At 40.5% G+C, this 27,581-nt stretch overlaps 1 protein-coding gene across 1 annotated transcript in view; it reads left to right on the forward strand.

Annotated features, from left to right (window-relative positions):
- The window catches only part of LOC141415468 (uncharacterized), an 86,027-nt gene that overhangs the window by 1,631 nt on the left and 56,815 nt on the right, over positions 1 to 27,581 (forward strand). The window lies entirely within an intron of this gene.

Consider the following 27,581-nt stretch of genomic DNA (forward strand, 5'->3'; position numbering starts at 1 on the left):
GAATTAGAGGAAGAGGGAGGTGGCTGAAGGTTTTAGGAAACCCAGGAACAAGACCACGAGTGTGTTTCCAATTCCTGGCAACAAAGACAGACAATGAAATAAACCAGCATTTGAGACCTGAAAAAACTGTCCCGCCCACCCAACCCCACCCCAATAGTTTGGGTGGTACCCCTGAGCTGAGCTGTGTTGGCTGCTGTATGCGAAGAGTTAGGTAAATGACGTGGCTAAGGTTTGATGGGACTTGAGTTAAAAGGGATATTGAGATTTAAAGAGAAATGCTGTATAACTCGTAGTGAGAGTCTCCAGTGTTTGTTTCTCTGTAGAACACAGCAGAAAACCTTCAGTATTGCCGCAGGTCTACGTTTCTTTAAGAGTTAAGTGGAACTTGTTTTCACGGTGGCAGTGGGTAAATGGTATTTTAGCCAAATGGTGGTAACTTCTTCCATAAGATAGGTGCACGCACCTTCGACAAGCATTCATCTTATATTGGAACCTAGTTAACAAGCTTTAGGCATTAATACCTCTCTCCCATTCCCTTTATTTTACCTTCAAGAGACTTGTGGGAAGATTATAAAACAGGCATGTCTTATATTTGAAGATTTGCTTTTACAGAGATCTTTTTCTTTGAAATATTTTTTAAATCATTTTACCTAATACGTTTTGCTGTTGGCGTTTTTAAATATGTATGATACTGATTTGCCTATAATTGCATCAATCTCAAATATCAATTATAAATGAAAAGTAAAAGAGCAATTTTAGCCAGTCTGAAGAACATAGTAAATTCTTCAGCAAATTCGGTGTGGGAGCTTTGGTGTTTTTCTTAAGTGGAATTGGGAAGGGGGTTATGTTACTCATTGTATTTTACTAACAGGGAGAATGAACAGTAAGCAAGCATGGCCCCTCCTTTGTTAAATTTGGTGAAGAAAGGCAGTCTTGCTCCACATTCAGGGCTTTTTGAAATCATATGATCCATGGGCAAGTAATGTGTTCCCTTGAAATTATCCAGTGATTTTGCCACATGTGCCAGTCTGTGGTCATATCATCCCATAATCCACTCCAGTCCTGGGGAGGAAGTGTTTGGATGCCGCAAGTATGCTGTACACAAGCTGAGGCTTCTCTCTGCCTTCCCTAAGCTTTACCTTAGGGTGCCTTGACTAAATGGGCACACTGGCAATTATGTTTAAACAGAAAACTTAGAACAGTATGGTTGGGGACAGGAGCAAACATGTTCTACCTATCTTCTTCCCCCTTCCTCAGTTCCTACAAAATAATTCGTAATACATTTATGAATTAGAGAACTTTAAATGTTCTCTAATAACTTCAATGAAAATGTGTCCACTCACCATATTTCCCAGTTTACTAGGAGTAAAAACTGGAAATACACTTTCAACTGTGTTTCTTTACCAACAGAGTCTGAAACCAGACCAGGCCTTCTGATATCCTAAAAATGTAATATGTGGAGGAAAAAACAAAACAAAATACATAAATGTACACTGATTTTAAAATTGGTAGGCCTTTAATTGCATGTATGAAGATGGCTGGTTTTCAAAGGTATCTTTCTCATTCACAGTATCTTTCTTAAGAGAGGGAGAAGACTGTCCTTTTTCAAGGTCATATTTTCTCCATGATTGTCATGCTGTAGTAATTATACTACAAAACTCTCATCAAACTGCATTACAAATGATGGTGTTTAAACAATCAAGTAGCTTTAATCTTATGTTTTAAATAAATAATATATGTGCAGATTGCCTTCAGCCTGTTTAAAAGAAAATAGTCCTACTCATGAAATCTATAATTTAGGTCTTCTACTTAAAGACTGTTGCCATAATCCTCTTTACCTTTAACATACTCATATGTTTGTGATGCTTTTATGTGAAGTAATATTAAGTACACTGGTTCCATAGGAAGTTAATTTTGAAATAAAGCAGTACTTCTTTTATCCTCTGCAAAAGAATCAAAGATTTTATGTTGATGTATAAATGAGTATATGTCCATCCATTTGTTGCTGTTTTTCAAAATTTCAACTCACAAATAGCATCAGTAATGAAGAAACTAAATGTTAATTATGTACTTGTGTATGAAAATGGAAAAATTTTCCAGTAGAGAGTTGAAACTACTCAAAGAATGGAAGGGAAGAGAGGTAAAGGAGAATGATGGAGAGAGTGAATTTGACTAAGATATATTGTAAGCACTTTGGCAAATGTCACAATGTACCCCAGAACAACAATAACATGATAAAAATTTTAAAACTTGCAAAACACTAAATGTTATACAGTTTGGATGCTACTACACACCATAGGAAAATATATGGATGCTAATCATAAAAATTATGGCTTCTTTTAAATCTATTACCCTCTTATATGAGATAATTGTGGCAATTTTTAAAAGACTACTTTTGTCATTTTCTCTTCCTTTTAACTAAAAGTTATTACATTTCCTCACTTGGCTTCCTGCCCACCCCCACCCCCCCCCCAACTGAGAGTTTTCTTAAACCCTTTAAGAATGTAAGGTCCAGAAGAAATTTTCACGGCATTACTTTGTAATCTTTTCCTCTCCCCACCCCATTACCAAAGAAAAGAACTGGATGGGCCTGGAGGTGGAGGGGAGAAGGCAGAGGAAGGAAAAAAAATCAGTAGCAGATCCATACAGCAGTAAAACCTCAAATAAAATCACATCCAAAGAATCTCTTGTGGTTTCACACAATATGGTAAAATTAGAGATTGCAGGAAACCAGCTAAATTAAACTAGGAGCATTTGAAGAAAAATGAGCAGACTTTATGAGAATGACACATTGACTGACCAGTGTGTTTTTTTTTTATCAACAATTTCTTTGTTAAGACGCACATCAAAGGAACCTGCATATGTTTTCATTTTGTTCTAACTAGAAGATTACATCCAGATGTTTAATAGGCGTTTGGTTGGTTTTTCAGCATTGATTAGATATGTTGGTTCTGTTTGCTTACAAGTGTAGCCCGATCATTAGCTAATGCAAAGAAATGTTTGCTGTAAGTTGCTAATTAGGGCTTTTGGAAACTCTCCATGCTCAAGAACAATTTGTACAGTGGCCAGAAAAACTTGTGGGACTTGGGGAAGTTGTTTTCCCTTGTCTGGCAGGGTGGGGAAAAGCAGACAGCCCCATTCCCTAATCTCCCTTTGCCTAGAGGGATTGAGAAGCGATCCCCAAGGATTGAAGTACAAATAAATTAGGAAGAGACCACACAGGCACTTCCAAACATAGAGATAAACGTGCTCTTTCTGGACCGACCACTAGGCTGGCTTTGGGGGTGGGGAGTGAACATCTAAACCGATGAACATTAACGTGGAAGATGCTTGTGCTAATGTTATCAAATACACAGCATTTTTAAGTATACTTTAGAGACAGATGGGAAAGCCCTTTATGATAAATGAGTGTACTTGAATTCATTACTGTAGTACTTATAATTAAAAATGTCTCTTTTGCAATTTCCGTACTTTTACTGGGTACAAGAGACCAACCTTGGGAATGAGAAGCCTGAAAGGAGGGAGGGAGAGGAATTTTAGAAACTGGGATGAGCCTGGAAGGAAATGCCATGTTTACATTTGCAGTCTACCCATTTGTTTACCTTGTTAAAGCCCAAAACTTGTAGGAGATTCCTCTTTCACCCAGCATTCAAATAAACTGTTTGAGAATTTGAGGTACCGAGTGGATGGACTTTCGTAGCAGGCTGATGATATTTTTTAAAATGCCTGACTGTGGCCTACAGAACACCATCACAGCCAGGGCTAACCTTTTGTTTACGTTAGTCTATATTTTCAGAGAAGTATCAGCCCAAAGAAGCCTGTGTTTATAAACAGTCATGAAAGTACAGATATAAATGCCATTGTGACTTGTTCTTTTGCTTATGGATGCTCCTTCTAAGCTTGTTGACATGCACATGGATGGCACGCTCTTATGTGTTCATATAATCTGACTAATTTGGAAGTTTCACACCAATAAAGTAGATTCATGATTAGACTCTTTGGAATAGTTTGAGCAAAGGGGCTTCTTACCAGTTTCCCAAGTCCACCCAGCAAGATGCCCTGGAAAATCAAACCCAGTGATCAAACACTGCCTGGAGTTCACGTCATAATGCAGAAACAAATTTTGTTTGTTTGTTTTTGGTGGTTCTTGGGTTTGAATTCAGGGCTTCAATCTTCCTAAGCAGGCACTCAACCACTTGGGCCACTCCGCCAGCTCCTAAACCTGTCTCATTTACTTATTTCTTTCTTTTTTTTTTTTTTTTTTTTTTGATGAGTTTGAACTCAGGAATTCATGTTTGGAAAGTAGGAACCCTGACACCTGACCCACAACTGCAGTCCTATAATGGATCCCAGAAAAGTTAGCACCACCCTCATCTCCCCCCCACACGCCTCCTTTTCCCCCCAAAATCCCTACCACCATCACCAACTTTTTAACCCATTGTAAAGTCTGATAAAACTTGGGATGAGACTCTTTTTATTCCTTCAATTTAGCATTTAGCACAACAGAAGCTGAGGGGCATTTGGTAGACAAAAATAGCTCAAGGAAGTACCTTTGATGCTCCTTCCTACGTATTCACATAACAAGTGCAAACCTTGGCCTCTTAAAGTTCTTTGTAATGACCTACCTTTGCTGCAGGCCAAAGACTTGCTAGGAAATCAACATTACATTGAGACAGCTTTCCATGGATCTTAAAAGCTTTTGCTTTGGCACTGTTATTTAAATAATGTTTTTTTCTGAAGCTAGCAAAGTCTTTGAAGCGTTAATTTAAGACTAGAGCTTAACTAATCAGTGATCCCTGGGTGTTCCTAAAGGCAAGTGAGTTCTGGGGAGGGGAAAGGCACTAGTAGGCAAGTATATAAACTCCAACTACCTTCATGTTTCTAAAATGAAAATAGGCCTAGCTGAACAAGTTAAATGGCAGAATGTTGGTATATTCCACAAGATACCAATCCTGGGCTCTTTAAAAAGTCAGTGTCAGCAGGGGGTGTGCACTGAGTGTCTAGCATGGGAGAGGCCCTCAGTTTGATCTCTAGCACCACCCAAAAGAAAATAAAAAGTCAATGTCATGAGACAGAAAAAAAAAATGTAGGAGAGGATTAGTCCCTAAAAACAAAGGCATATAGTGAAAATGCAATGTTTGGATTTTATTGGCTCCTGGATCAAAAAACAAATTGGAATATGATAGGGTCTTGAGGAACTATTTGCCAGGACTGGCTTGGAACCATGGTCTCTTGATCTCTACCTCCTGAGTAGCTAGGGCTTTCGTTTGTTTTTTTTGGTGGTACTGGGACTTGAACTCAGGACCTAGTGTTTGTTATGGTTTTGTTGCGTGAAAATATTGTGGTTCTGTAGGAGGTTGTTATTCTGAGATGAGTGGCAAAGCATGTGGCTGCAGATGACATACGTAACTGCAAATGGAAAAGTTGTCTAGAAGCCAGATACCAGTGGCTCACACCTGTAATCTTAGCTACTCAGGAGGCAGAGATCAGGAGGATCCCCGTTCAAATGGATTAAAGTGCACTATAAGCACGTATGGAATTTTCACAATGAAAACCCATCATAGTATTAATGTATGTTAATTAGAAAAAATATGGAGGACAGCTGCTCCTTCAAACCTGGGCCTGGAGATGGCACCCAGCACTTCCTCTGCCATTCCACTGACCAGAATTATGTCAGAGCCATACCTACCCCAAAGGAGCTTGGAAATGAGCCTGGTCATGTGTGACACAATGGCAAAGGATAAAAGGATTCTCTGCCACAGGCAAGTCAACCAATCCTTTATTTCTAGGCTCCTTCATTTACAAATGGGTAACGGTTACATACATCAATACCAGTTCTGAGATTTCTTAATAGGTATCCCTATGAGGCATTTTAAGTTCATGGACAGTCTTATCAGTTGCCTGTTTTGCTATCATTTAAGGCTATGGCTGTGCTATTACTATTTGAAATATTATATTGAGTTAAATAACAGTAAAAAGCAAAAAACTAGCCAGGCCTTGATGGCTGATGTCTGCAATCCTAGCTACTCAGGAGGCAGAGACCAGGAGGACAGAGGTTCAAAAGCATCCCTGGCAAATAGTTCAAGAAACCCCATCTTGAAAAACTCATCACAAAAAGGGCTGGTGGAGTAGCTCAAGTGGTAAGAGCCTAGCAAATGTGAGCCCCGCAGTTCAAACCCCAGTACCACAGGAAAAAAAAAAAAATTTTGTCTGGAGAGAAAGCAAATTTGCCAGCAAACTTACAATTACAGAATTTAAGGACAGGTTTGTAGCTATTTTTTTATTATTCTTTTATCTCTTCTATGTTTGAAATTTTTCACAATAACAAGTCTAGAAAAGCAATTAAAAGTTCATTGTCTACATCTTTTTTCACATGCTAAGTGGCATTCATTTAGTAGTTTAGAAACTGACATGATGTTTCTAGCTTAAAAAAAAGTATGAACAAATGATTTTTATTTCCCGATATAGGAAAACTGTCATGTTACCCATTGGTGTTTTGCTCTGGTTCATTGGATATTTTTATTTTATTATGCTATTTATTCTTGTTTGTTTTTTCCTAACTGTCCATTTGTTATCAATTAGTTTAAAATAGAAATCCTCAAATACATTAAGGGCATTACACTAGTAATCCTCTAATGCGTCTTTTCGTGGGCGGTAAAGCTCAGAATCATTAGAAAATCTACCATAAAATAAAAGAGCAAAACTGTTTATATGTTAAGAGTTAGGCAATAGCAAATAAATTTTATGTTAATTTCTTTTATGAATAGTTGTTCTGCTAGTCTTTTTATCACTTGAGCCCAGCCATGAAACGTATAAATTATTAGCTGGGTTTTTAATTTTTCTTACTATTTTGAAATGCAGTGCTGATACACACTATTGCACTGTGTACTAAGCTTTAACTAGTCATCTTAAAAAGAAAAATAACACTAAATCTCAAACACTGATGTTATGTTATCCTCATCCAGAATCAGAGGCCCCCAGTCCTTTCCTCACCCAGTATGCTTGGGGGATAGGTTCCAGGACTCCCCACAGATACCAAAATCCACGGATGTTCAAGCCCCTTATGTATAAGGACATGGTGTTTGAATGCAACCTATGCACAACCCATGCACCTAAATCATCTACGTTACTCATAATGCCTACTACTATGTGAATGCTATGCAAACAGTTCTGTATTATTTAGGAAATAGTGACAAGATAAAGTCTGTACATGTTCAGTACAGATGCAGTTTTTTTCTTTTCTGAATACTTTTTATCTGTAGTTGGTTGAATCCATGGATGCAGAAGCTGCATGGATACAGAGGTCCCACTGTATGTATGATGAGCTAATACATAAAATTTTCCAGAAAAGCCAAGAAAAGTAGCAAGGCATAACCTGCTACTTTTGAGATCCCCATCCATCAATTTTTTTTCTTTAATCATAAGCTATTTAGTTTGCTTCTGTTTTTCCTGTCACCATTATGTTTATTGAAGTGAAAACTTTTTGTAACATTGGTCAACAGATTTCCAGTTTGTGCAGGGAACTGATTAAAATCTGCAATTTGTAATGAAAAACTTGGTTGCCTTAAAGGAAGGCAAATACAAAAATACAGGGAAGCCTGGACTTTTCCTACACAATGACTAATCAGTTCTTCCAATGTTTCTAGCTGCCATCAGTATAACTAATGATTATGTAAAATGAAAATGATAAAAAAGAACTTATGCTTCCCTGTGGCAGAAATAGCCCCAAGGGAACAGAGTTACCATTCTGGCTCCTCCATTTGCAGCCTGCACACTTCAGAAGAACTGGCAAGCTACAATTGGCACTCCAAAAAGTGTTACAAAACATTGACAAGTATTAGAGAAATGTTGATTAATGTAAACAGCCAGCCTCAAGGAATAATACCTTTCTTAAGAAAAGTGGTTTTCAGTTAGCATTTCTATAGAGGCACTATCTTCAGGGAACTCCTGGGAAGTGTTTCAGTAGAGTTGTTTGCCTTTGCTGGAGGAAGGGGGTTGGCATCAGAATTACATCTTAAGTTTCTGAAATTTTGAGCAAAAAATTGATGATTTAAAAAGTAAATAGGTCTTATAAAGGAAGGAAATTCTGACACATAGATGAACCTTGAGGACATTATGCGAAGTGAGATAAGCCAGTCACAAAAAAAAAGACAGAGCACTTACCTGAAGTCAAAACCATAGAGACAAGAAGTGGAAGGATGGCTGCCTGAGGATGGGAGGTGAAAGTTATGGGAGGTTACTGTTGTATAGGTATAGAGTTTCCATTTTGCAAGATGAAACAGTTGTGTAGATGGCGCAACAGTACGGGTACACTCAGTGCCCCAAACCCTTGAAAATGGTTAAGATGGTAAACTTCATGTTATGTGTACTTTGCACTTTTCTTTCTTTTTTTGAAATGCTAGGAATTGAACTCAGGTCCTACAGGACAGGTAAGCACTCTACCACTGAGCTACATCCCCATCCTGCCACATTTTTTTTAAGTCAGTAGAATTCCTTTTTATTTTTTTCATGCACCAGTTTGATTTTTTTTTCCTGGTGGTACTGAGGTTTGAACTTCAGGTCTCACGTTTGCTAGCCTCATACCACTTGAGCCACTCCACTAGCCCTTTTTGTGATGGGTGGTCGAGACAGGGTCTCACAGAAGTGCCCAGGGCTACCTTCCAAACCAAGATCCTCCCTCCTGCTCTCTACCTCCTGACTAGCTAGGATTACAGGTGTGAGCCACCAACGCCCCACTACCAGTTTGATTTTAGACTCCCCTATTTATTTCCTAAACTTAGGCATACCGTTATTTTGTTCAGAACACTTATGCACCAGACCAGTTCCAGGTATTTTCTGCATTTGTATTACTTCATTCAGTCCTCACACCTTTGCTATTAGGTTAAGTATTAATATCATTCCTATTTTACTGACAAGGAATCCAAGGCCCAAACTCCCATGTGGGAGAGCTGTCTTTCTAATCCTGGTGCTCCAGAGAGCTCCCCAGCAGCCACCAGTTACAGCTGAGTGCAATACTTAGTCACCTTTCCAGTGCCCAGAGATCCACCGATAGAAAACATATATATGTATATTTTTTAAATTTTGCCCATAAGCTTGTTAGGATTTCTTTTGGAATTTTTGAGGTGAAGTTGTTTGTAAGAATTTATATTTCTGGGGTTGGTGAAGCAACTCAAGTGGCAGAGCACCTGCCCATCAAGTGTGATGCCCTGAGTTCAAACCCAGTGCCACAAAAAAAAAAAGAAAAGGAAAATTATATTTCTGCCAGGTGCCCCCTGTGTCTCATGCCTATAAATCCTAGCTACTGGGGAGGCTAAGATTGGGAGGATAGAGACACAAGGCCAGCCTGGGCAAATAGTTTGCAAGACCCCATCTCCCAAATAACCAGAAATGAACTGGAGGTGTGGTTCAAGCATAGAGCACCTGCTTTACAAGCACAAAAGCCCTAAGTTCAACCACTAGTCCCACCAAAAAAAATTTCTTTTAAAGAAAGGAAATACAAATACAGTTCTGTGATTAATAAGGTTTTGGGATACCCCATGTAGTCTGGTTCAGATAACACCTTTAGCCCATGGAATGTGGATAGATGTGTTTTGGTCCTCCAAAGCCCCCTTGCAGTAAATCAGTGGCTTTCAGAAATGACCACATTAAGATATACAATGTAGAATTTTTCAATGTGATTTTTAAAATTTCAAAAAAAAATTTTTTTGGTGGTACTTGGGCTTGAACTCAGGGCCTCACACTTGCTAGACAGGCACTCTACCAGCCCCTGATTTTTACATTTTTTTATACCTATTTATTTATTTTATGGTGCTGGGGATTGAACACAAGACCTTGCACATGCTAAGCCTGCATTCTACCACTGAACATCCCCAGCCCTCAATCTGATTGTTGACTATCCAGGTACAGAAAGTCATTGCCCCCAAAATCATGTAGTTATGGAAAACAGCAACATAAGTTTGCTTAATAACTTTAGGACAGATGACAGATTTTCTTTATGATGTTTTCAAACAAGAAGCCATATAAACCCTGCCTTCTTTCCTGAAGTTAATCTTAGGTTGCACATCAGTAGGATACAAAACTCTTCACAGAATTTCCTGACGTTCCTCAGTTGCTTCCTTCTCTTCTGGCTCTTTTCTTCCTTAAGTGCAGAAAAGATGAATGCTTTCCCCCTCATCCATCTGCTTCTGCTGCCTCTTTTCTGCCTCCCCTCTCAGTATTCCCCTCCTTGACCTTCCACACACCCCATCCTAAAGTGATACAACAATAATAAATACGATTAAAAAAAAGAAAACAGTAGGTTCAGAGACAGAGGGTCCTGAGCTGGAATCCCTCCCTACCTCTTCCTATGCAGATGACCTTGAACAAACCACTTCTTTCTGGGCCTCCATTTCCTCACCTCTAAAATGAGGATTAATAAAGAGAATGATAGAGCATTAGCAATATTGTAAAACAGTATCTGTAAAGGTGGAGGATATAAGGATGTGTATTGAAAACTGTTAAAAAATGGGGGGCGGGAAGTAAAGGGGTAAGTGAGAGCAATGGAAGGGGTTGAACAGACCAAAGTAAAGTATACCCACATTGAGAAACCCCTTTGAACATCCACTTAAATATTAATAATGAAAGACAGGCGTGTGCAATAGGTACGGGGGAGGGAGGAGGGTGAATGAAGGAGATTAAGGTGAGGGAATATGGTGGATGGACTTCATATATGAAATAGAACAAAGAAACCTCTTGCAATTGCTTTAAGTGGGCAGGGAGGGGCTGAGGGGAAGGCACGGTCTGTGAGGGGAAGGTACAGTCTGCAGCTAATGTACAGTATAAACCTAATTGGAATTGTCACTATAAATCCACCCCCATAATGAATATATCCTAATAAAAAATTATTTAAAAAAATAAGCTCTCTCAAGGTTGCCTAGGGTAAAAGAGTTTAACTGAGATAGTATAGTAAAATACTTCACACAGTTGTCTGCCCTGTGACCCTGGTTTCCTTTCCCTTTTTTGCCTGGCAAGTAGGGATGGCAAAAGCTGGAATAAAACTACTCCTATTACAAATGCATCCCAGCATCATGGGTCCCAAAAGTGTGCTCTGTGGAATGCTAGTCCAGTCACCACCCAATGTTCTGGGGCCCAAGAACAAAATATGGTAGATAAATGCATCTGAGAGAGAGGCAGGATTCAATGACCTTGAACGCCCTTCTGCCCCTACTATGTACAGACTATTTCATACACATGGAAAACAGTATGGGTACTCATATCTTTGTGGAACTAGGAATGCAAACTTTCCAACTTTGGGTGAGAAAGCTATGAAAAGAAATAATGAACAAAATACAACAGCTGTTTTTTGGTGGCTAAATGCCCTGAGTTGCTTGTTTAGATAACATAATAATAATAAAAAAAAAGTGGCTATCCAGTAAGAGGTTAATAGAATTAGGTTTCAAATATGCTGTCTTTGAACATCATACCATCTCATCTAGTGAATAGGAAGCTGAGCCTTGAGGACTGGGGGTATGGCTTGCCCTGAGTTCAAATCCCAGTCCCTCAAAAAAAAAGTGTTGTACCTTGGAAAGACTTTGAGAAACACATACAGAAATTAGGAATCAGTTAGCTTCCAGTTGGACTCTTGAGAAATGTGACCTCCTCTGGGATTATTTTTGAACTGGAAGGTTTCTCTTTCTTCCTAGAGATTTTCCTTCCACATCTTCTATTTTATTAGCAATGGCCAGGGTCTCTCAAGTCTGTGAAGAAGGTTTCATAACCTTTTATATTGCTTACTCTCCTCCCCATTACAAGCGTTTAAAGAATAGTTCTATTTGGGAAGATAAAACAAAGCCTGTCTTTATGCAGTGAGTAGTTCCTTGTTCCTCAGGGAGAGGAGAAAGGAATAATGAGTCAGGAGGAGGTGATACTTAAGTCTTAGATTTCAATCCATAAGATCTCCATCTGTGTTCAATGAGATGGCATCTCTAGAATTTGTAGTCTGTCAATTGTGGTCTGGTGTCTTTCTTTGGAATATACCTGTTTTTCAATATTCGTGTTTACTAATTAATACACTAGGAGGCATTAGAACCTGCATAGGGTGAAAAGGCCACAGTTGCCCTTGAATTAGGCAACTCCTATCAGAATGATGTATTCTCATTTCCATTACCTTTTTGGGGTGAATACAGCAGCCAAGATGATAGTGGGGAAAGGTAGGAGAATGTTAGTAGTGGGTAGAAGGAAGTAATGTTGGGAATTTTTATTTCATTGTACAAAGACCCTGACATGTTCCTTTTGTGAGCTCTGTCACTCACGTTGCTTGACAAAATTCTGATGGAATGCATGGTTTCACAATCTCAGCAGATAACCAGTAAGGATCCCAAATTGAATTAGTTTCACTGAGGTTTTCCTCAAGCTGGTCTCAAGCCATGATCCTCCCAATTCTGCCTGCAAAGTACCTGGAATTACAGGCATGTACCACCGGTGATACCTGGTCCTAAAACTTATACTTTAAATGATAAGTAATAATAAGACACTATAACAGAGTAGAGTCATCTGTCAGTATCTTCTGGGGGTTTGGTTCCAGGATGGCCCCCCCATAGATGACAAAATCTGTGTATGATCAAGTCCCTTATATAAAATGATGTAGAATGTGCATGTAATCTATATACATATCAGTTCATAGGTTTACTCCCTTATACTTCTTAGATTTATTTACTGGTGCTGGGGATCAGATCCAGGGCCTTGCGAAAGCCCTCTACCTCTGAGCTGCGTCTTCACCCTCCCTCCCATTAACTTTAAATCATCTGTAGATTACAATTTAATGCATAATACAATGTAAATACTTTGTAAATAGCTGTTCTACAGTATTGTTTAGGACATAATCATAAGGGGGAAAGTCTGTACATGTTTAGTGTAGACGCAATTTTTTCTGAATATTTTCAATCAAAGTGTAATTGAATCTGTGGTTGCAGAACCCACAGATATGGAGAGGCAACTATATATGTGAAGTGTCAAGTAAATGCTGACATTCAGCAAGTGAGAATTAATGAAGCTATGAACCTGGGGGTGGAGTTATGAGGTCTTCAGTACCTCACCTAGGGGTTCAGATTTGTTTGGGCAGCACTGACCTTTTATGCTATACTCCTGGAAGAGCACAATCAAATAGTGACATGTTCTATCCTTTTATAAAAATAAAAGTGAAGCCAGGTGCCAGTGGCTCATGCCTACAATCCTAGCTACTTGGGAGTTTGAGATGGGGAGGATCATGGTTAAAGGCCAGTCCTGGCAAATAATCCACGAGACCCACATCTCCAAAATAACCAGAGCAAATGGACTGAAGGTGTGGCTCAAGCAGTAGAGCACCTGCTTTGCAACATGAAACCCTGAGTTTAAACCCCATTCCCACCAAATAATTAAATAAATAAATGGCTAATTTTACTAGCGGAACATGTTCGTCGTATCTACGCTGTCTAAAATAAAATCCAGGAGTACATCTTCATAAGAGACAATCTGACTGTGAGGTTGGTCCCAGGCAACTGTTTCTGAGCTTTTCCAGTCATATTTGTTTTCCCAAACATTCATTAGCACTAAAGGCATAAAAATGTATGGGATGTTAGCAGAGCATGGTGGTGCACACCTGTAATTCTAGCACTTAAAATGAGACAGGTCATGATCTTGAGGCCAACCTAGGATACCTAGTGAGACTCTGTCTCAAAAAAACAAACAAGTTAAAAAAAAAAATCCGTATGGGCTGTCATGTGTATTGCAGCAATGTATAAATAGTCAAACTATGGGGTGTCCATGAAGAGGCAAATAGATGAAGAAATATGATATGAAATCCTATCATCTATGGCAACATGGATGGAAGTGAGCAGTATTATGTTAAGTCAAACAAGCCAAGCTCAGAACAACATGCACCTGGGAAACAAAAGAATCATGTAGAACACTTACCTGTTATGAACCACTGACCTTTAAGAAATTCCAATCATCTTTATCCTGGTCGGATCATGTCTGTAAAGGGCTGGGGAAGGTTCTAGAAAAGGAGCTCAGTGTGCTTATGATCAACCATTGGCACCCTGATTCTATGTATTGATTATTGGAGGGGAAATGATGACGTCCTTGCAGGTTCACTGGTGAGACAACCCTACTATGCAAACCAGATGCTTGTTGGAACTGAGTTGTGTTTGAACACAAGGACCTACACCTTGAGCCACTCCACCAGCCCTTTCTTGTGATGGATTTTTTTCAAGATAGGGTATCACGAACTATTTGTTTGGGCTGGCTTCAAACTAAGATCCTCCTGATCTCTGCCTCCTGAATAGCTAGGATTACAGGCATGAGCCAACAGTGCCCAGCAGCACTGGTTCCTCTTTTGCACAGCCAAATATTTGTTATTATGTGGGGAGTTTGCTGTGTTTTGTTTTGGTCCTGGGAATCTAACCCAGGGCCCTGTACAACACTCTACCACTGAGCCACACCCTGCAGTTTTGTTCTATGCTGGACATTCTGCTGCAAAACAATAAAACAGGACATGGAGAACCTCGGGAAAGGGAGAAAAAAACAAGGCAAATACTGCATGTTGTTGCTCATGTGGAAACTCAGAAGTTGATTTCCTGGAAGTAGTAGAGAGTAAACTCGTGATAATAGTGATAGGAAGGGGAGGAGGAGGTAGGTCAGAGGGAAATGCTTTGGTTTGGATCTAGAATGTCCTCTAAGGATTCATGGTTTGAAGGCTTGGTCCCCAGTTTGGTCATATTTAGAGGTTGTAGAGCTTTTAGGAGGTAGAGCCTCCTAGGAGGACAGTAGGTCAGGTGTGTATGTGGGGGGGGGGGCGGGGAATGCCCTTGAAGGGGATATTGGAACCTAGCCCCTTCTCCTTGTAGTTCCTGGTTGCCACAAGGTGAAGAGGTTTCCTCTCCAGGCACTTCTACTATGACATATGCCATGCCACAGGCCCAGAAGCAGCATTTGCCAAGCAACCATGGACTGAAACCTCTGCAACCATGCCAAAATCTTTCCTCCTTAGATGATTTTCTCAGATGTTTTGTCATAGCAATTAAAAACTGACTAACCCAGGAAGTTTGATAATGGGAATCAAAATAGTAATATAGTAATAAATTCTAATGTTCTGTAGCCTAGTGGGATGACTGTAGTTCACAACAATTTATTATTTATTTTATAAAAAGCCAGAAGACAGTAATTTGAAGGTTCCCAACACAAAGAAATTATAAATGTTTAAGAAGATGGAAATGCTAGTTACCCTGATTTGATCATTATACATTTTACATGTGTTGAATTATCATAATATCCCCCATAAATGAATACAATTATTGTATTTCAATAAAAAACACTTTTGGGATGAAAATTTAAATGAAAAAATTTCTTAGCCATTAACTTAATTTGTTCCACAGTTGGTGGGGAATGGAGGCAGGGAAGGCTGTCAGCGTTCAGTTTTATAAATTATTTGTCCCGGCTCCTGAAACTGTGCCATCTTCTGGAGCATAGTGTAGAGACCATTTTCAAATAAAAGGAGTGGTTAGAGGAGGAATATCGATACCCTGGCACCTCTACAATTACCATTACAGTTTGCATTTTTAAACCATCACTCCCAAGTTCACTGTTCTAAGTGCTTTGTCATGGACTCATCTATTCCTCACAACGACTCTAGGATGCCAGCATTGTTATCACTTTCCATATGGGGAAACTGAGGTACAGGGAGTTCATAGTTTATCCCCAGCCTCACAGGTGGTGTCTGCAGAGACACCCTATGGTCAGCTTCTTAGCCAGGAGGCTTGCCACCTGTCAGATTACCGAATACCCCATTAAACTAAGACCTAACTCTTTACAAGGAGTTGCTGGACTGAGAGAAGGCCCCATCTGGAGACAGTAGCTCCTGCTACCCAGGAGCCCCAGAAAGGCCCAGGAAGGAAGAGCTATCTCTGGAGCTCATGGACAGAGGAAGCAACAAGGTTTTGCTTCATCTGTATCCCCAGTACCTTTTCAGTAGAAATTGTTTTCTTTTTCTCCCTTTCTCCCTCCCTCCCTCCTTCCTTTTTCTTTAGTGGTACTGAGGATTTGAACTCAAGGCCTCACAGTTGCTATACAGGCGCTCTAACACTTGAGCCACTCCGCCAGCCCTCTTTCTTTCTTTCCTTTGTGTGTGAGTGCATGCTGAGGACCAAATTCGCACACACTCTACCACTGAGCCACACCTCCAACCCTAGCACCTTTTAGGCAAGTACAAGATGTGTCAACTGGAACAGTATCTGCTTAAATTATTTGCCTGATTCTTGTCTTGACATTCAGTGCTTAAGGAAACTGAAGCAGCTTGAAGCAAGACTTGTTCTTTCCAAGCACTTCTCGGCTCTTGGAGTTAGTTTGGGTGGGCAAATGTGGGCTTGACTACAGGGAAGGAGAAGCATGTGCCTGGACACAGATTTGGAAGAGAGGATTTCTACTCCTTCTCATCACAAATGCTAACTCTAGGAGAGCCTTTTGACTCTCATACTTATGCCTCTTCCTACCTTCTCGGCTACCTCCCTCACCATCCTCCATTCCCCTCAGTATCTTAATCTGGGTTCCTGTTATTGCCATGTGTCTTCACTAAAGTTCAGAAACCATCGTCCAGCTTTCTTTTTCATAAGGCCAGCTTCCTTGTGCATTCTGACGATGTTTCATCTGAGGAGGGCAACAAAGTACAAATCCCTGCCTAGGAGCCCTGACCTTGACCACATCATCCTCTACAAAATAACCAGAGGTGTGCTAAGTCAGGGAGGAGGTACACGCAGGAACTGGTGATGGCACCTGTACAGGATGTGTCTGTCCTCTTCTCCAGTAAAGATTGTTGTAGGAGGAACGAGAGCAGTGAGAGCTCTATGTCAGAACACTTCCCTGAGTCTCTAATACGTGGATAGTGTTGAATAATGCTACTAAAGAATTAGCTACTGACCCTAGCTGGGGGAGAGGCATATATTCCCAACAGAGCCTAAGAATAGACTGGCTGTAGCTTTGTCAATATTGAATCAAGAGACATAAGCCAAGCCTTGTGCTATACACCTGTAATTTCGGCTACTTGGGAGTCAGAGGCAGGAGGATCCAGAATTCAAGCCCAGCCCAGGTAAAGGTAGCTAAAAGACCCTGTCTCAAAAACAAAATAAAACCAAAAGGGCTGGAGGCATAACTCAAAGAGAGTGCTTGCCTAGTGTGTTTAAGATGTTGGGTTCAATCCTCAGTACCACAAAAAGAAAAAAGGACAGTTATTTTTCTAATCCAATAATCCCACCATTGGAATTGTATCTGGAGGAAACAATTCAAAGTAAGACAATAATTGTAAGTCTACCTGGTGCCAAGGTCTTAATTTCTAAATACCATTATCTACTAAAAAGTAGCAGAGTTTCTTGGAGAAATAGCTAACTCAGATCTGAGACAAGGAAACCCTCTGTTCTGTGTTAGAAAGTAAAATGGTTAGCCTGGTGCCAGTGGCTCTTGCCTGTAATCCTAGCTATTTGGGACGCTGAGATTTGGAGTATCCAAGTTTAAGGCCAGCTGGGCAAGTAGTTCTTGAGACTTCCATCTCCAAAATAACCAAAGCAAGTGAGCACTCATGACTCATACCTGTAATCTTAGCTACTCAGGAGGCAGAGATCAGTAGGATTGCAGTTTGAAACCAGCCCAAGCAAATAGATCAAGAGACCCTATCTTGAAAACCACATAAAAAGGGTTCAAGGTTTAAGCCTTGAGTTCAAGCCCCAGTTCCACTAAATACACATACATAAATAAAAAATAACCGAAGCAAAATGGACTGGAGGTATGGCTCAAGTGGTAGAGCACCTGCTTTCTAAGCAAACCCATGAGTTCAAACTCCAGTCCCACCAATAAAAGAAAAAAAAAGAGGAAGAAAGTAAAATGGTGCTTGGAGGAGGAACACTTTTGAGCTGAGAGGTAGCGAACCTCTCAGGATTGTGTTTGAGAGTTACACGAATGCAGCTGGTGAGTGGGTGCTGTACAGACATGGCAGTGGAGGTGTACCTATGTGTTCATACGGAGGTAGACATGGCTATAGATATTCATACAGTGCATGTGGATATAGGGTCAAAGTATTCCTTGCATCCACATCGCAGAAGAATTCTCTCAGGTATCTGGAGAAAATGCAAATTCTAGCTCCCACCTTAGAGAACAAGACAACTGCGTTTTTAAAAGTATACCCCAGGTGATATTTCAAGCACACGTTAGTTTAAGCAATACTTATTTAAGGGATTGTGAAAATGCTCCTTGCATTTTCACGATTGGGAAACTGAGGAGGGCTGGGGAAGCAAGAACAGCCCACTGTCACCTGCTACATCCTGGGAGCCCTGTGAAATGCTGCCACCAAGGAAGGCAGAAAAGGTTACGAAGGCAGAAATGTGAAAAAGGAAGCCTTCAAAGAACAGAGGAGCAGTGTGTTAGTGGTGCACACCTTTAATCCTAGCTACTCAGGAGGCAGCAATCAGAGATCATGGTTCGAGGCCAGCCCAGGCACATAGTTCTCGAGACCCTATCTTGAAAATATCCAACACAAAAATGGCTGGTGGAGTGGCTCAAGTGGTAGAAACCCTGCCTAGCAAGTGTGAGGCCCTAGGTTCAAATCCCAGTACTGCTAAAAAAAAACCCCAAAAAGACAAAAATGGAAATAAATTTATTACCTGTTTGCAAGATAGAAAACTTGGCAAACTTAAACACAGATTTTACTAGATTTGATTGCATGTATATTAAAATTTCCAGCCTGTCAAAAAACTTTGTAAGGGTTGGAGGTATGTCTAAGGTGGTAATGCCTCCTGCCTAGCAAGCACAAGGCCCTGTGTTCAAACCCCAGTACCACCAAAAAGCAAAACAAAACTGAAAAATCAGGGGAAATCCAGACATATATATGATTAAGTAAAGCGATATCATTAAGCTTTTATAATCCATTCAGAAAACTATTACTGTCCTAACTACAAAAAATGAGCAAACACATGAATGGGCAATTCTTTTTTATTTGCTTATTTGTTTGGATGATACTAGGGCTTGAACTCAAACCCTTGTTCTTGCTAGCCCTGAATGGGTAATTCTTAAAGAAAATACAATTGTCAATATATAACAAAAAATGAATCTGAAATATTTATTAATGATGAAATGCCATTTTTAGCTTTTCCAATTGGCAAATGTTTTTATCAGAAAATATACTACTCTCCTGGTACAGAGAATCAGGAAAATGAGCAAATTCATTCACTATTAGAAATGTCTTTTTTTTTTTTTTTTTAAGGCAGTCTAAGTAGCTCAGGCTGTCCTCAAATTTGTAATCCTTCTGCCTCTACCTCCCAAGTGTGGGGATTACAGATTTGTACCACCACAACCAGCTCTAGAAATATCTTTGGTACAAATTTTCTGAAAGCATTTGGAGAACAAAAGTTTTAAAATACTCTATCCTTTGAAAGAAATTTTGCTTCTAGGCGCATATCTTTTTTGTTTGTTTCTTTTTTTTTTGTGACCGTTCTAGTTTTCGAACATGCTTGCTAGGCAGGTGCTGTACCACTTCAGCCATTCCACCCTTTTTTTGTGTTGGGTATTTTTGAGATAAGGTCTCCCTTATCTCAAACCACGATCCTCTTGATCTCTGGCTCCTGAGTAGCTAGGGTTATAGGCACGAGCCACCGGTGCCCGGCTGTTTGTTTTTGCAGAGGCAGAGATCAAATCCATGGCCTTGTGTGTGCTAGAACAAACATGCACCACTGGGCTACATCCCTATCCCTAGTCCTTTCCTTTTTTTTTTTTTGTGGAACTGAGGTTTGAATTCATAGCCTACACCCTGAGCCATTCCACCAGGCCTTTTTTGTGATGGATTTTTTTCAAGATAGGATCTCTGAACTATTTGCCCAGGTTGGCTTCGAACCTTGATTCTCCTGATCTCTGCCTCATGAGTAGCTAGGATTATAGGCGTGAGCCACCAGCGCCTGGCAGCCCTTTACTTTTTTTAAAATGCAGAATGGCTTATGGCAACCTTGTGGTCATTGCCACTGCCAAGAAGTTTATAGAAGTGTGGGCCACTGAAAGTTTTCCTATTCCAAATTTTGAAAAAAAAAATTGTTTCTTCATTATAACAGATGCACACTTTAATACAGACAACTATATGAACATATGATGCCGACTCCAGACCCAGCAGCACTATCAGTTGAAACAGTACCAATTGGTAAGCTGTCCTTCGATTGTTGAAATGTCCTTATAAAGACAGTTATGAGAGAGTCCCTGTTCATACTGTGTGTAGGCAATCTTCAACATTGTTAAGTTGGCTAGTTTCCCCATGGCTTGAGAGCAGCCACAGATTCACACTTCAGAAGTTAGGCCAACAAATCTCAGAATGCAAATAGAGCTAGAAACCTGCAAGTGCTTTTAATCCCTTCTCAGACTCACATAGCAAAATGCATTGCTTTGCAACTGTGCAGGGGAAGAAAAGGAGTAGAGAAGAAAAGCAGAAAAGAATGTGTTGGTTTTGTGTGCCAGTGATTTGAGCGGAGGATGATTTTTTTTTTTTTTCTTTTTGGATGAAAAGTGGGATTTTAATGGGCGTTGGTGTAGGCAGCCTCTGAAAGCTGCCCTTGTCACACAGATAGAAGGACCCATTGTTTTCTAAATCTGAAGTTATCACTCTTCCCTTTATCCTCTCTTTTGGACCTTTTAGTGTTTGCTTAATCCGAATATTTTAATCCCTGCTGTGGTGACTTGATGTAATTTATCTCATTAAGCCTCTCCTATTTTCTTCTGTTTACATGACTAATATTATTGTGTTTTATGGAGCTTATACCAACAAGCCACTCCTTTGTCCCATTGTTTCTGCTCTAGGCCCAAAATCAACAAATGAAGTTTTATCTTTGCAATCTTAGACCTCACCTACTTGTCATTCCGTTTGTATGGATTGCATGAAGAGCATGTTCCTTTGAAAACAAAGCAAGGATTCATTTTTATGACCTAAAAGTAAACAGTTACCTTTCTGGAAAGGTTCTGGTCATCTCCTTTTATGAGTGTACTCTGGCAAAGACTCACCTTAGGAAGAGAAAAAAAGGCATATACTTCCTTGTGGGCAGAAAGCCCAAAGTTGCTTAGCAATAATGCCCACTCCCTAACTTGTATTTGTTTCATTGCACATAGAATATCCTAGAAGCAGAGAATCTGAGCACTGGAAGGAATCTTGCAAGGTTATCTCCTCTAAGCACTGTCTTTCAGCAGGACGGCTCCCAAGCCAGACTGAGCCAGATGGAAGCAAATCAGTCTTGTTTTTAAACCTATACAAAGCAAATTCTTCTTTGAAACAGTCATATTTGAAATTATCATGTCAGAAAATTCCTTTTTAAAAATCCAGTCTAATAATGCTTTATTTTCTCTATTACTCATTTCTTTTTTTTTTTTAGATAGAAAACTTTGAAAGCTTTTTGCTTTTTTTTTTTTTTTTTGTGGTAGTATGGTTTGAACTCAGGGCCTACACCTTGAGCCACTTCACTAGCCCTTTTTTTTTTTTTAATTATTCATTTATTCATATGTGCATACACTGTTTAGGTCATTTCTCCCCCCGCCCCACCCCACTTCTAGGCAGAGCCTGTTCTGCCCTTTCCTCCAATTTTGTTGAAGAGAAGATATAAACAATAATAAGAAAGACAAAGCGTTTTTGCTAGTTGAGATAAGAATAGTTATACAGAGAGATTCCTAGCATTGCTTCCATGCACAAGTGTGTTACAACCCAAATTGATTCATCTCTACCTGACCTTTTCACTAATTCCTGATTACCTTCCCAGATTGCCCTCTGTCGATTTAAGGTTTCTGTATTAGCTCCTTTGCAGTGGGGACATCAAACACTTTCAAGTTTTGGGTTTCCTACCTATCCCCATTCCTCTCATATTGCTCTTCACTTAGCATGTGACCCAAGTCCAACAACATTGTTGCATTTGACCTAAATCTAAAGTTCTCATATGAGGGAGAACATACGATTTTTGGTCTTTTGAGCATGGCTAACCTCGTTCAGAATGATGTTCTCCAGTTCCATCCATTTACTTGTGAATGATAAGATTTCATTCTTCTTCATGGCTGAGTAAAACTTCATTGTGTATAGATACCACATTTTCTTAATCCATTTGTCTGTAGTGGGGCATCTTGGCTGTTTCCATAACTTGGTTATTGTGAATAGCACTACAATAAACATGGGTGTAAAGATGCCTCTGAGTAACCTGTGTCACATTCCTTTGGGTATATCCCCAGGAGTGGGATTGCTAGATCATATGGCAGATCTATGTTTAGATTTTTGAGAAGCCTCTTTTTTTTTTCCATAGTGGTTTCACTAGCTTGCATTCCCACCAGCAGTGTACGAGGGTTCCTTTTTCCCCACATCCTCACCAATACCTGTTGTTGGTGGTGTTTTTGATGAAAGCTATTCTAACAGGGGTGAGGTGGAATCTTAGTGTGGTTTTGATTTGCATTTCCTTTATGGACAGAGATGGTGAACATTTTTTCATGTGTTCTTTGGCAATTTGAATTTCTTCTTTTGAGAAAGTTCTGTTTAGTTCAGTTGCCCATTTCTTTATTGGTTCATTGATTTTGGGAGAGTTAAGTTTTTTAAGTTTTCTGTATATTCTGGTTATCAGTCCTTTGTCTGATGTATAGCTGGCAAATATTTTCTCCCACTCTGTGGGTGGTTTCTTCAGTTTAGAGACCATTTCTTTTGTTGTTCAGAAGCTTTTTAATTTTATGAAGTCCCATTTGTCCATCCTTTCTCTTAGTTGCTGAGCTGCTGGGGTTCTGTTGAGAGAGTCCTTGCCTATACCTGTTGTTTCCAGAGTATTCCCTGCTCTTTCCTGTACTAAACTTCAGAGTTTCGGGTCTGATATTAAGGTCCTTGATCGTTTTGAGTTGATACTAGTATAGGATGATAAATATGGATCTAGTTTCAGTTTTTTGCAGACGGATAACCACTTTTCCCAGCAACATTTGTTGAAGAGGCTGTCTTTTCTCCATCATATGTTTTTGGCCCTTTTTCAAAAATAAGGTGGGCATAGCTGTGTGGATTCATATCCGGGTCCTCTATTCTGTTCCACTGGTCTTCATGTCTGTTTTTGTGCCAGTACCATGCTGTTTTTATTTCCAGCCCTTTTTTGTGATGAGTTTTTCAGGATGGGGTTTCTTGAACTATTTGCCAGGGCTGCCTTTGAACCTCTATCCTCCTGGTCTCTGCCTCCTGAGTAGCTAGGAGCCATCAAGGCCCAGCTAGTTTTTTGCTTTTTATTGTCACTTAGCTCAATATAATATTTCAAATAGCAATAGCACATCTATGGCCTTAAATGATAGCAAAATAGACAGCTGATGGACTATCCATGAACTTAAAATGCCTCATAGGGGTACCTATTAAGAGCTCTCAGAACTGGTGTTCATGTATATAACTGTTACCCATTTGTAAATGAAGGAGCCTAGAAATAAAGGATTGGTTGACTTGCCTGTGGCAGAGAATCCTTTTATCCTTTGCCATTGTGTCACACATGACCAGGCTCATTTCCAAGCTCCTTTGGGGTAGGTATGGCTCTGACATAATTCTGGTCAGTGGAATGGTAGAGGAAGTGCTGGGTTTGAAGCACTCCAGGCCCAGGTTTGAAGGAGCAGCTGTCCTCCATATTTTTTCTAATTAACATACATTAATACTATGATGGGTTTTCATTGTGAAAATTCCATACGTGCTTATAGTGCACTTTCAACAAGTTCACACCTCCATTATGTTTCCAATTCTCCCCACCTTTTTCAAACTCTGTTTGGTGGGTTTCATTATGCTGTCTTTATACGTTAATCCTTTTCACACACACCCCCCAGCATCCTTTCCTTTCCCCCTCCCTCCTCCACACTCCTGAAAGAGCGCCCCTTTTACATTTGTGTCCTATTATTTTCATCATCATCATCTTGAACATGTGATATGTGGCTGTTTTGACCTTGGCTTATCTGAATTAATTTCTCTCTCTCTCTCTCTTTCTTTCACTCTCTGATTCTCTGTTGTGGTGCTGGGGTCAAATGCAGGACTTTGCTTTTTGCTAGGCGAGTGTTCTTCCACTGAGCTACATCTCCAGCCCAGCAACTACTTTTCTTTTTTAGATTGAAATTAGCCTGTTGACATCTGAGATAAGGTTTCCTTGTATAGGCCAGGTGAGCCTTCCAACTTGCTAAGTGGCCCAGAAAGACCTCCAGCTCTCAATCCTCTTGCCTCAGCCTCATGAATGCTGGGATTATAGATAGACATGAGCCACTCTCTAGGCCATCACCAATAATTTAATGAGCAATAGCTTCCTGTAAGTCAGTGTTCCTCAAACATTAGTTAGTATGCATCAAAGTCACCTGGCAGGCATTATTAAAACACTGAATGCTAAACCCTATCCTGAGAGTTTCAGATTCCAGAGATGGTAGGAGTACTGGACAATTTGCATTGCTAGTAACATCTTCTATGTTGCTGGTAGGGAGCCCACTCTGGGAACCGCTGGTATAAAGCCCTGTACTAGAACAGAAATATGAGGATACTGAAGAGGCAGAAACAAGTGAAGTTAAACAAATTAACCTCCATAAGGAAAGTGGGACTAAACAATTTAACTTCCATATTGAACACGCCTATCAGATAAGATCTTTGCTGTTCCAGACCTCACAAACTGACAGTCCAGTGGGGGAGGGGGTCAGGGGGGGAGGTGTTGAGCACTAACAGTAAGATGTTAGCTGTTAGCAGGGGACCCTTGTGAGCATAGGAGAGGTACATAGTATTCAGGATAGATGGGGAGAGCTAGAAGTCCCAGGAGTCATCCCTGTGCAGATTCTTAAAAAACAGAGATATCTATAATCAAGAATGTAGTCCTCCAGCATAGGGGACAGCATGGATTTTAAAGAGAGGATGTGGGTCCCATGGGACAGTAAGTCAGCCAATTTTCCCAAAGACAACAGAGACAAATTAGATGGCAACCAGAGCCAGAGAGGTAGACTGGACAAGATCAAGAAGGAATATCAGGCCTGGGTTGTTGCTCAGTGGTTGAGGACTTGCCTAGCCTGCACAAGACCTGGTGCATCCCCAGCACTGTGTGTGTTAGGGGAGGGGAGTGAAGGGATGTGAAAGCTAGTTTTAGGTGTTTGTGTGATGTTTTGAACACTCATTTGACATACAGAATTACTTCTCAGCACTTAATGCTTGTTATTTGTATAATTATTTGCTTCATGTTTGCCTCTTGTACTAGAAAAGGGGTCAGACTACACCCAGCTCTGGCTTGAAGCCTGTTTTTGTAAATAAAGTTTTATTGGAATATGGCCACACCTTTTTAAACATATCTTCAATGGCTTCATTTGTGGTACAGTGATGGAGTCCAGTAGTTGCAGCAGACTTTATGACCTACAAAGCCTGAAATCTATCCTGTCTGGTATTTTCCAGAAAACCAGCATTAATCCCTGTACAGTCTCAGTGAGAACAGGCACAGTGGGGGCTTACTTCTCACCTTAGCACCGCAGCCAGCACAGCTGTCTGCCCCATTAGAAGATGTTCTGGGGATTGAACCTATAGCCTAGAGCATAACAAGCAGGCCTTCACCACTGAGCTGTATCCCCAGCCCAGTAAGCACTTGTCAAAAACAAATTCAGGGAGAAAATTTTTGGTGGTACTGGGGTTTAAACTCAGGGCCTCACACTTGCTAGGCAGGTGCTCTACCACTTGAACCACTCTACCAGCCCTTCTTTGTGATTTTTTTTTTTTTTTTTTTTGAGATAGGGCCTCTGGAACTATTTTGCCAGAGCTGACTTCAAACCCAGATTCTCCTGATCTCTGCTTTCTGAGTAGCTAGGATTATAGCTGTGAGCCACTGGCACCTGGCCCAGGGAAATGTTTTAAATGTCTATCTTACAGGGATGTTGAAAGGGTTACATAAGGTAATACACTGGCAATACAGTGTCTAGAACACAGTAGTGGTTAGTAAGCATTAGCAGTTGTGATACTCTTCAGACTCCCTAACTTAGTGCTTTTCAGTCTTCTCTCTAAGCTATCCAGTGGCCCTGGGCTGAGGTGCATTCCTGCCGTCCACCTGTGTCTGTCCTTTGGCCGTGGCCTCCTGAATGATACAGGCATTTCCATTGCTGGTTCTAGTACACCTTTCTTGACCTCAGAGTCTCAGCAGTGCTTTCTCTGTCCTAGAGATTTCTTTCTGTGATGTGCAGTCCTTTTGAAGCATATCATTAGCAACCCTATTGTGGTATTAGGGAGACACCCGTTAATTTGCCTCTGGGCCTAAGCTTCACCAGGGTCTGGTGATGGCCACTCTGTCTCATTTTATAGCCATCTCCTTAGGGTTGACAATTAACGTTTCTCTGACTGGCAAGAGAAGCTGTGAAGTTGGAGGAGAGCTGGGGAAGAGAACAGTGATGAACTGAGGCTTACCAACTTGTGTGGTTTCCTAGGTGAGAGCAGTGAGGCAAAGGACAGCAGGGCCCAAGGCCCAGCCCAGAAGCTATTCAGCCTGGCCCAGGGCCCAGTTGGATGCAGAACCTAAAGGAGGGAGGCCTTAGTAAAAGCAGGTTCAAATAGTGACCTGAGGGCCAAATCCGATCTACCTCCCATTTTTATGTGACTCTCACACAAACATTGGTTTCCTTTTTTTTTTTTTTTGCAGTACTGGGGTGTAATCTCAGGGCCTACACCTTGAGCCACTCCACCAGCTTTTTTTTGTGATGGAATTTTTAGAGATAGGGTCTATCGAACTATTAGCCCAGTTTGGCTTCAAACTGCAATCCTTCTGATCTCTGCCTCCTGAGTAGCTAGGATTATAGGGGTGAGCCACCGGCTTTACCTCTTTTAAGTGGTTGGAGAGAAAAAAAAAATTGTGACATGTAAAAATTATAGAAAACTTAAATTTCAGATTCCATAAATAAGACCTAATAAATAGCCATGCTTGTTCATTTATATGTGTGGCTACCTTTATGTTAAAACAGCAGAGTTGAGTAGTTGGCAAGAGACCAACTCATAAAGTCTGTGAGTGCCTGGCCCTTTATGAAAAAAGTTTACCGACCCCCGAATTGTAGGATTAGCCTTAAGCTGTGACATGACTTTGACCTGAGCCCTGTGAACACCTGTGCTCAATGTTACAGGACCCTGCAGACCCACCAGGTCCATCTCAGGGAGAGGCAGGGAGAGAACGGGTGAGCTAGATGGGGTTGATTCCACGAAGATTCTTCAAAGAACACAGCAGAGTTGTTGAGACCTTGGACACTGATCGTATTTTGTGTTGTTTTTTTTCAGATGGGGCCTCTCTATGTTGCCAGGCAGGCCTCCAATTCTTGCTCCTTCTGTCTCAGCCTTCCTAATAGCTGGGATTACTGGTGTGAGCCACCATTTCAGGCTTGAGCTCTGATTCAAGGTCTTGAATAAGTGTCTTAATTGCTCTGGCCAGGAGTTTCCATATTTTAAAACACGAATAATACGTGGAGCTGTGGGTTCGATCCCAAACATCACAAATAAATAAAAAATAAAACGCACATAATTATGTTGTCAAATATATATTGTCACTGTGAATAATAGGTGAGCTAATGCATACAACAATGCCTGG

Source organism: Castor canadensis, chromosome 13 (genome assembly GCF_047511655.1).
Source record: "Castor canadensis chromosome 13, mCasCan1.hap1v2, whole genome shotgun sequence".
Taxonomy (NCBI): domain Eukaryota; kingdom Metazoa; phylum Chordata; class Mammalia; order Rodentia; family Castoridae; genus Castor; species Castor canadensis.